The following is a 10,720-nucleotide window of genomic DNA, read 5'->3' as shown; positions in this document are numbered from 1 at the left end:
TAACGTGAGCGAAAAGCTGTTGGTTATGAGGTGGCATGTGATAGAATAGCTGGTGTGCAGGGCTGATATTAGAAGCTTATGGTCAGGGAGTGGCATGTGAGAGCAAATCTAGTTGATAGGTGGTGGCATATAAAAAAGTAGCTGGTCAGCAAGGGCCCATATGTGTTAAAGGCTGATGAGCAGGAGATCGCATGTGAGAAAAGTGGGTGTCATGTGAGAGAACCTGGTTGGCAGTGGGAGGGGCATGTAATAATTTAGGGGGCAGCGTGGCATGTGATAGAGAATTGTTGGTGGGCAGAGGGTGGGTGATTTCACATTTAGATACATAGAATTTAAAAATTATCAATATTTTTACTTTACAAAAAGCCATGAAATTCCATAGACAAAAAACCTTACGATTTAACATGTCCGATTAAGGTTCCTTACACACCATCTAAAACATAAAAAAAACTATTGAAACTCTTCCTCTCAAACTCCAAAAAGCGATGAAATTACGACGATTAAGGCAGAAGCCTTAATGGACGTGTTCATTGAGCAATACAGACATGGAATGCCATCACATCCTGCGGTTAGCTGCAGATTCAGCACTATCATGTAGTGAGATTGCTGTCACTCACAAAATGGTGGATCTGCTAATTCACAGATTTGTGTGTTCACTGGAATACACACATACAGTACTATTACATTTTCTTAGTTTAGCTTTATCGTAGTTTAGGGCCTGGGTGTCTTAGAAAGAGGCAGTAAAGCAACTTCATAAAAAATTAAAACTACAAAATCCCTACAGAGCATTTCTCCCTCCAAGACTGTGCCTGCTTATTAGAGATACCTGCAGAATATAGCTAATCACCAAACAATATCTGCTCCCGAAAGATGCCTGCAGAGCATTCCTCCACCCAAAACACTTCCTGCAGCTGAAAAACCCCTGCAGAGCATCCTTACACTCAACATACTACCCCCTCCTGACAGATCCCTGCAGAGCATTCCTCCCACCAACACTGTACCTGCTCCCAGGAAACTGGGCAATAGGCCCCTATTAGGTAGTGGGCAAAGAGCCCAATAGCATTGTATGGGCACAAGGCCCAAGTTAGTGGCCTAGAGGCCTGAGCAGGAGGGCGCAAGGCCCAAGTCAGTGGGCTCAGAGCCCTGAGGTAGAGAGGGGGCTAAGGCCCATAGACAGAGCACCAGGCTCTGTAGGTAGCAGGGGAGAGAGAGGCCCATGGTGTGCAGGGCATAAGGCCCTGGTGTAATCAGAGGCGTGAGAGCCCTGAGTAGTGTAGGGTGCAGTCCCGTGAGAGTGAGGTGAGTACACTGAGAGTAGAAGGTGAAGTAGAGCAGAAGGCTCCTGTTGGTGCTGTAGCAACCGGCTGGTTGGCTAGGAGCTGTGTACTCTGGTGAGTAGCTTGCAAAATACTGTATTGCTGTCTTTATTCTGTCTGTGCGGCGAGTATTGCCTGTAGACTGTATTTTTGGTGTGCTACATATTTCTTTCCATGTGCAAGACGTCTGGCCCCCATTAAAGGTAGGCTCTTATACTTGTTGTTGTCCTGTACAAACCTGCACTGTGGGGATAAGTGTAATTACCAGCTTGTACACATAGCTAGGGGAGAGCACACGTAGTCTTCCCGTCCTTTAGGTCCCTGGGGTCACGCTGGTTTCCAGAGTGAGTCAGTGGCAGTGCAGCACAGCTTGATTCAGTTCCAGGGGTGGCCCATGGTTCTGGTTGAGTGTCCCAAGCCAGAGTTCCGTGTAGGTTCTCTGGCGGTTCCGGGTGGACGGACACGTGTTCAATACCTGGGTTGAGGCAGTCGGGCGGTTCAGTTACGATCGGCTGTTCCGTGCGGCAGTCGACTCCCAGGTTAGTGTGCTGTTCCAGTGAGCCTCAGTCGGGCCTTGTGCAGCCGGTCCTTAGGATCCGTGGGTGAACCCATATTAAGAAGACAGTCTTCTTGATACGACCAGGGTGAGGGGGTTAGGAGCAGCCCTCCGGAGTAGTCCGTGAACACCGGCTGGTGTTCACCGTAGTGTATAGTGAGTAGTTCCCGTTAGTACACCACACCTAGTTAGTGTTTTAGTTGTTTAACCTAGTTGCGTAGCCGACCATTATAGAGTTGTTAGGGTCGTGTCGCTTCTTGTAATTAGTTTAGTGTCGTGGGTGTATACCTTAGTCTCACTGATAGCGCAGAGGAAGGCTGTGTGTTCCTTATCATCCGTAGGTGTTGGGGTGGATCAGGAGAATAGGACCAGAAGTGGGAGTGTCCCGGTGAGTATCACGCTCAATTCCCTGTTTCGGTTAGGCCCTCACCGAGAGGTGTGCGAGGTACTTGAGGCGGGACTGTTCCTGGTCTCAAGTGCCTGTAGTCCCCCGCGCCTTGGCAAGAGCAAAGCGAGGAGGCGGGAAGTGAGCTTTGATTAAGAGTGTCTTTGCTCGTTTGCCGTGGTCTCGGACTTCCCTTTCCTGGTAGGCACGGCTGTAATCTCTGTCTCTTTCTTAGAGGGACGTGGTTGGAAGTGACAAGGATTGTGGTGGCTGATCTGCTGGGATCGGACAGCGGCTGGGGCATCGGAAGCGGACAGGAGGTGACCATCGTTTGCAAAGTAAGTTCATCTGTGTGCGTCTGTCCTGTTCCCCGTAGGCGCTACAGGAGTAGGACAAGCATTTTAGACGCAAAGTCAGTGGGCACACATACATCTCATTCAACTACAAAGACGTGGAAATATAGATGGGCATGGTCGGTTCGGCCCCACAGAATAGCGCAGTAACCATGTTTTCGGTCCAGGGGAGGCACAGTACCTCCCTCCCCCTCGAGAATAAGTGCTTCACCTTTCTACAAAGGCGCATGTATGCAAGGCACTGCCTACAAATATAAGCATGCCTGCTTGCTCTGGTGATGTCCGCACCCTGTGCACAACTGCCCCAGATCCAAAACTGGTCCAGGGAGAGGCCGGCCAGTGGCAAGTTTTAATCAATAAAATGCATTCACCTGTAAAAGTGCAGGCATTGGCAAGATGGCTTTGCCTTTTTTCAAACCAGAGGCAGACAGAATTTCTATTTAACTGCTTTAGCTGCAGCTTCCGTTTACCGATACCTGGTGGTGTGTATGCCTATGCGGTCAAGAACCTGAAATCTACTTACAATTTCCCTGCTTTGCTGATGGCTAAGGGGCGCAAAGAGGTTGAAATAGGTCACATAGCAAGTCCATTTTCCACCCTGCTGGTGGAGTGTTTAGTCTTATTCCCAGTCGGGGTAGTTCCCAAAAATCAGATGGGAAATTTCGCTTGATACAGCATCTGTCGCACCCTCCTGTGGGTTTGGTTAACAATGCTGTAACCCCGGAAGACAGCTCGGTGACTTATCAGTCATTTGAAGATGCTCTGCAATTGGTTAGGTCATTTGGTGCAGGGGCATTGTTAGCAAAGCTAGATATAGAGTCAACATTTCACCTACTGCCTTTGCATCTGCATTCCTTCTGACTCATGGGCTCCAGGCTCCCTGACAGGATATACATGGACCTGTGCCTATCTGTGGAGTGTTTGATTTCCTGCGCATACTTCAAGAGACTTCCTGAATTGGTGTGTACGAGCAGGAACAGGTCATGTGGGCGTCACTCACTACCTGGAGGTCTTTCTGTTTATTGGACCAGTAGGCTCCTCAAATTGCGCGGATGCACTAGTGACGCTGTCACGATCTGCCTACAGCTTATGCATTACATGCTGCTTTGCATGGCAGCTCCTGCCTTTTTGTCCTTATTATTGTATTTGTATTGGCAGTACCTCCATTCACCAGAGGTGCTGCTATTGTGCCTTATTGTGTGCATTAGGGGTTAACCTTCATGTTCACCAATTATCCCATGCACCTGAGTGTGGTTTTTCCTTTATATACCTGTCACTCCCAGCACACATTGCTGGTTATTGTTGTCCCATCCTGTGATGTCATATTCTTGTTGCAACCTGTGGATTCTTCCTCCTGCCTTGCTCCTCTGGTTCATGCCTGCTTGGAATCTGTTCATACCTCCTGCTTCCCTGCATTAGCTTTTTACCTGCTGGTTTCTGAACATTCGTATTATTTCCTGCATCAGCTTGCACCTGGTATTTACTACTGCTCTCGATTACCTGCTATTTATACTTTTCTGCAAATAAACAGAGTGTTTTCACCATATTCGTGACTCCTAGCTGTACTTCTGTTTGTAACCGTGACAGACGCACAGTCTTATGTGTCACACGCCGGTCCCATAGTTAGGTGCCGGCGCTGTGACTTTCCCTTTAAGAACCATGATTCTGCTTGCTTCTGCCTCCGAGACATTACTTTCACAGGTGTTCCTGGCTACTGTGATCTGGACCTCCTCCCGAACCTCATTGGTCCTGGAGCACTATATTAACCTCCCATGGTTATGGGCTCATTGCCTGTTCTTCGTGTTACTCTGGTTGCATTTGGATCTGGCTGTGTACCTTTTCCTTCCGTGTGTCCGTTACCTGCTCGCTGGATTATACTCCTTACCGCTGTTCACCTGAAAGCTGCAACTCCTCACCGCTGTTCACCTGCAAGCTGTAACTCCTTACCGGTGTTCACCTGCAAGCTGCAAACTCCTCACCGCTGTTCACCTGCAAGTTGTAACTCCTTACCGCTGTTCATCTGCAAGCTGCAAACTCCTCACCGCTGTTCACCTGCAAGCTGGAACTCCTCTCCGCTAATTATCTGCACGCTGAACGAGTATCGTGAGTTGTTGCTAAACCTGTGCCTTATCTATTGGTTCAACTTTACGTCTGGCTGGCTAAGATCGCTGCATCTCGCTGGTAGAGCTACTATCAAGTTACCTGTCACCTGTAGTTCCACGTCTGACACGGGTTATTCTTACTCTGCTGTTACCTGTTTACTGGACTGTTATTGTGAACTACTTGTTGTGCCGGTGGCTAGTACTTGTACTCAAGTTACGTGTCTCTGTTCAGTTGCTCCACACTACAGCGAACTTACCATTGCAGTTACAACGAATCCTGCTACCTGTAGTTCCACCATCCTCTATAGTAGAGGCACGGGATCTGCAAAAAACCCTGAGCCGTGACAGTAAGAACAGGCCTAAATGTCTGATCCCCCGGTGGGGACTTCTGCGAAGGATATGCTACAGCATCTAGTTGCTCGAGTTGAACAGCAGAAACACACACAGCGTCAGTTGCTACAATGTCTACAGACACTTGCTGGGCGTCTGGACACACTTCAAACAAATCAACCAGCAGTGCCTGTTTCTCCTCCTGAGCAACTTTCGGGACATCAGCCCTACCTTGTGATTTCCTCTAAGCTCAGGTTACCTACTCCAGTCAAGTTTGATGGGGACCCTAAATTGTGTCGTGGCTTTCTCAATCAGTGTTCAATTCAGTTTGAGCTTCAACCGCAAAATTTTCCCATTGATAGAGCTAAAGTGGCCTATGTGGTCTCGCTACTAAATGGCCAAGCCTTATCCTGGGCTTCCCCACTGTGGGAGAGGGATGATCCGCTTCTTTCTATTTATGCATCCTTTTTGTTGACGTTCCGTCGGATTTTCAATGAACCTGGCCGACTCTCCTCCGCCTCCATGGCTATACTCCGTTTACGCCAAGGAAATCATTCAGTGGCACAATATGTCATTGAATTCCGCACTCTATCTTCTGAATTGTTTTGGAACGATGAAGCATTGGTGGCTGCTTTCTGGCAGGGGTTATCTGACCGCATAAAAGACGCATTAGCCTCCCAGGAACTTCCTACTACCCTGGATGCCATAATATCGTTATGTAATAAAGTGGATCTACGCTTCAGAGAGAGAACGGTGGAGAAGGAGGTAGCTCGTTGCCTAATCCATAGGCCCGTGCCACATCCTGTCTCACATTCTTCTATAATTGATGAGCCCATGCAAGTTGGAAGATCCCGGCTGACCCCTGAAGAACGTGACCGCAGACGTCGAGACAAGTTATGTATCTATTGTGGTGACTCGGGTCACTTCTTAAATTCTTGTCACAAGAGGCCGGGAAACGCCAAACCCTGATCTGTTCTGGGGAGGTCAGATTGGGGCTTGAAGAAACCTCCTCTTCTGCTGCTTGTACAATTCCTGTTTCTCTACTATGTGACTCTAAAAGACACTCTACCCAAGCTTTAATCGATTCTGGTCCTGCTGGGAACTTTATTTCACAAGGTATAGTTACTCAATGGTCCATTCCCTTTGTTCCTTTAGAAACTCCTGTCATCATTACAGCTATTGACGGATCTCAGCTTTCAAAAGGGGTAATTCGTACCCGGACCAAGCCTCTTCTCCTTGGTGTAGGAGCGTTACATTCTGAAAGTATCTCCTTCCTAATATACCACATCCCCAGTACCACATCCCCAGTCATCCTGGGCCTTCCATGGCTCCAATTCCACTCGCCACAACTAGACTGGAATACGTCTGAGATCCTATCCTGGAGTTCTCGGTGCCATTCAGAATGTTTACCCAAAGTGAGACCACTCCGTTCCTCCAAGGTCATTTCACCGTCAGATCCTTCTATGTTACCTCCTCAATATCAATCATTTGCTGACATCTTTGATAAAGTTTGTGCAGAGACTCTGCCACCTCATCGTTCATGGGATTGCCCCATAGAATTAATACCTGACAAAGTTCCACCTAGAGGTCGAGTTTATCCTCTCCCTCAACCTGAAACTGAAGCTATGTCCATTTATGTCAAAAAGAACCTCCAAAGAGGCTTTATCAGACCTTCTGTCTCACCGGCTGGGGCTGGCTTCTTTTTTGTAAAAAAGAAAGACGGCTTGCTTCGTCCCTGCATTGACTATCGCGGGCTTAATCTAGGGACCATCAAGAATCGATATCCCTTTTCCTCTGATTACCGAGCTATTCGACCGAATTAAAGGAGTTAAGATCTTCACAAAGCTGGATTTCAGAGGCGCCTATAATCTAATTCGTATTTGGTCTGGAGATGAGTGGAAAACCGCTTTCAATACCCGCGATGGCCACTACAAATATTTGGTGATGCCATTTGGACTTTGTAATGCCCCAGCCGTTTTTCAAAGTTTTATTAATTAAATATTTCGGGATCTTCTCTACTCCTACATTGTTGTGTATCTAGATGATATTCTCATTTTTTCTAAGACCCTGGATACTCATAGGGAGCATGTGGTCGAAGTACTAACTAGGCTTCGCAGGAATCATCTGTACTGCAAGTTGGAGAAATGTTTGTTTGAAGCAGCTTCTATGCTTTTTCTGGGTTTCATTATTTCCGGATCGGGTCTACAGATGGATCCAGAAAAGGTACAGTCTATTCCAGACTGGCCTCTGCCAGCTACACTCAAAGCCATTCAACGCTTTCTAGGCTTTGCAAGTTACTACCGACAGTTCATCTTAAATTACTCCAGCATAGTGGCTCCCATTACAGCCCTCACCAAAAAAGGAGCCAACCCAAAGAAGTGGCCAGTGGAGGCCTTAGAGGCTTTCTCTTATCTCAAAAAGGCTTTTTCTTCAGTGCCCATTCTCCAACAACCAAATCTTTCACAACCATTCTTCCTGGAAGTGGATGCATCAGCAGTTGGTGTTGGAGCAGTCCTCTCCCAACGGTCATCTACCAACCGCTTGTTGCTGTGTGCTTTTTTCTCTCAAAAGTTTTTACCAGCAGAACAAAATTACACCATCGGTGACAAAGAATTACTAGCGATGAAGTTGGCATTATCTAAGTGTGGGGATACCTCTTGGATGGGGCTCAACATGTAGTAACGATTTTCACTGACCATAAAAATTTTCTGTATCTACAAACGGCACAATGTCTCAATCCTCGGCAAGCTTGATGGTCTCTCTTTTTGTCTCGTTTTAATCTCCATGTCACTTTTAAACCTGGACATTTGAATAAAAGAGCGGATGTTTTGTTTCGAGCCTTTGATACTTCAGCAGATTCAGATCCATCTACTAAACCCCCCATCTTGGATCCTAAGTGCTTGCTAGCTTCTACTGTGTCTCAATCTCCTCCTCCTGGTAAATCTTTAGTTCCTAAAACACTCTGGAAGAAATTATTACATTGGTACCATGCTTCTAAATTTTTTGGCCATGCAGGGTTTCAGAAAACCTACGAGTTAATATGCTGCTCCTATTGGTGGCCATCCGTTCGTGGTGATGTTAAGGACTTTGTTGCTTCCTGTGATGTTTGTGCACAGCACAAATCTTCTCGCCTGGCTCCTATGGGACCTCTGTTACCCCTTTCCATACCTTACAAACCATGGACTCACATCAACCTGGGTTTCATAACCGATCTCCCTACCAGTAGAGGTCATAATACAGTCTGGGTCGTGGTGGACCACTTTTCAAAGATGGCTCATTTTGTACCACTTGTGGGCTTGCCTTCTTCCGCAATCCTGGCGCAACACTTCATTCAAGAAATTTTTCGACTGCATGGGTGCCCTGAAGAGATTGTTTCTGACAGAGGAGTGCAATTTACCTCCAAATTCTGGCGAGCTTTGTGTAAGGCACTAAGAGTCCAGCTCAACTTCTCATCCGGATATCATCCACAATCTAATGGGCAGAGAGAGTAAATCAAGACCTTGAGACCTTTATTCGTATGTTCTCTTCTGCTTCAGAAGATAACTGGATGGATCTCCTACCATGGGCAGAGTTTGCTCATAATAACTTGTTTCATGAATCTACTTCTTCTACTCCATTTTTTATTGTATATGGGTTACACCCTAATTTGCCCAAGTTTTCAGACCTCCCCCCACCCATGTTCCTGCTGCCACAGAACTCCTGCTGAACTTTTCTTCTACCTGGGGCAGAGTTATATCCCAACTCAAGAAAACTTCTGCTCACTATAAGACAGCGGCAGACAAGGAACGCAGGGCCGTACCAGCTCTTAAAGTGGGTGATAAAGTCTGGTTATCTACCCGGAACATTCGTCTTAAAGTTTCGCCTACTGCCTTTGCATCTGCATTACTTCTGACTCATGGGCTCCAGGCTCCCTGACAGGATATACATGGAGCTGTGCCAATCTGTGGAGTGTTTGATTTTCTGCGCGTACTTCAAGAGACTTCCTGAATTGGTGTGTACAACCAGGAACAGGTCATGTGGGCATCACTCACTACCTGGAGGTCTTTCTGTTTATTGGACCAGTAGGCTCCTCAAATTGTGCGGATGCACTAGCGACGCACAGTCTTATGTGTCACACGTCGGTCCCATAGTTAGGTGCCGTCGCTGTGACTTTCCCTTTAAGAACCATGATTCTGCTTGCTTCTGCCTCAGCCAGGTGTTCCTGGCTACTGTGATCTGGACCTCCTCCCGAACCTCATTGGTCCTGGAGCACTATATTAACCTCCCATGGTTATGGGCTCATTGCCTGTTCTTCGTGTTACTCTGGTTGCATTTGGATCTGGCTGTTTACCTTTTCATTCCGTGTCCGTTACCTGCTCGCTGGACTATACTCCTCACCGCTGTTCACCTGCAAGCTGTAACTCCTTACCGCTGTTCACCTGCAAGCTGTAACTCCTTACCGCTGTTCACCTGCCAGCTGCAAACTCCTTACCGCTGTTCACCTGCAAGTTGTAACTCCTTACCGTTGTTCATCTGCAAGCTGCAAACTCCACACCGCTGTTCACCTGCAAGCTGGGACTCCTCTCCGCTATTCATCTGCACGCTGAACGAGTATTGTGAGTTGTTGCTAAACCTGTGCCTTATCTATTTGTTCAACTTTACTTCTGGCTGGCTAAGATCGCTGCATATTGCTGGTAGAGCTACTATCAAGTTACCTGTCACCTGTAGTTCCACGTCTGACACGGGTTATCCTTACTCTGCTGTTACCTGTTTACTGGACTGTTATTGTGAACTACTTGTTGTGCCGGTGGCTAGTACTTGTACTCAAGTTACGTGTCTCTGTTCAGTTGTTCCATACTACAGCGAACTTACCATTGCAGTTACAACGAATCCTGCTACCTGTAGTTTTATGCATGGTTCAGATACTATTCATGTCTCTGCTACTTCTAGGCAACATTCTACTGCACTTGTCAGTGTTCATCCAAGTCCTTGGGTGATGTTTAACGCTTACTGCTCTACTTAATAAGAATCACAGCGATTCAAGTACCACCTGCTATGTTGAGTCATCTCTACTCTTGGATCAGCTAAGTTCTATATACTACTCTGTTTGGACTGTAAGCTGTACCAGTGATTCACATTCATCAGCTGTGTGGTTCTCTATTGGATTCTAGTGTTCTTGTTTATCATCATTGCGTTGAACTGTATATCATCTCATCTCATGCTGTTGCCAAGGGTTACCGACTATGAAGTAGCATATGTGATTTGTGTCTGCATTACAACGAATTGCCGTGTATTCATCTCTGCCAATATATATATATATATTTCTATTTCCTTTCGTTCCTGTTGTACCAACATTCAATACACTACGTTGCAGCACTACTACTTTCTCCTGTGTTATTATTGATGCTTGTAAGCCGTTAACTTATCCTGAGAATATCATTGTGTTTTGCCTCCACCATCCTCTATAATAGAGGCAAGGGATCTGCAAAAAACCCTCAGAGCCGTGACATTATATTTTAGGGGTCTCAGTCGCACATTATAAAATGGAAGGTCCCATGACTTGTCTATCTTTTCTAGGTATAGAAATAGACATAGCAATGGGATGCTGTAGATTGCCCTCTGATAAAGTTGAAAAACGAGTTCGCTTGATTCAACTGGCTCCCTTCAGTTGTGACAAATACAGCACTTTTGGGATCCTT

General features: G+C 46.6%; 1 long non-coding RNA gene across 1 annotated transcript in view; it reads left to right on the top strand.

Moving 5' to 3' along the window:
* Window positions 1-1,392: 1,392 nt before the first annotated feature.
* The window catches only part of LOC142100126 (uncharacterized), a 31,922-nt gene continuing 22,594 nt past the window's right edge, over window positions 1,393-10,720 (top strand). The window contains exon 1 of the long non-coding RNA XR_012678721.1: window positions 1,393-2,595. This is a non-coding gene — a long non-coding RNA (uncharacterized LOC142100126). The remainder of the gene's footprint in view (window positions 2,596-10,720) is intronic.

This window comes from Mixophyes fleayi, chromosome 8 (genome assembly GCF_038048845.1).
Source record: "Mixophyes fleayi isolate aMixFle1 chromosome 8, aMixFle1.hap1, whole genome shotgun sequence".
Taxonomy (NCBI): Eukaryota; Metazoa; Chordata; class Amphibia; order Anura; family Limnodynastidae; genus Mixophyes; species Mixophyes fleayi.
The sequence above is the reverse complement of the archived record's forward strand: the minus strand, read 5'-3'. Positions and strand labels throughout refer to the sequence as shown.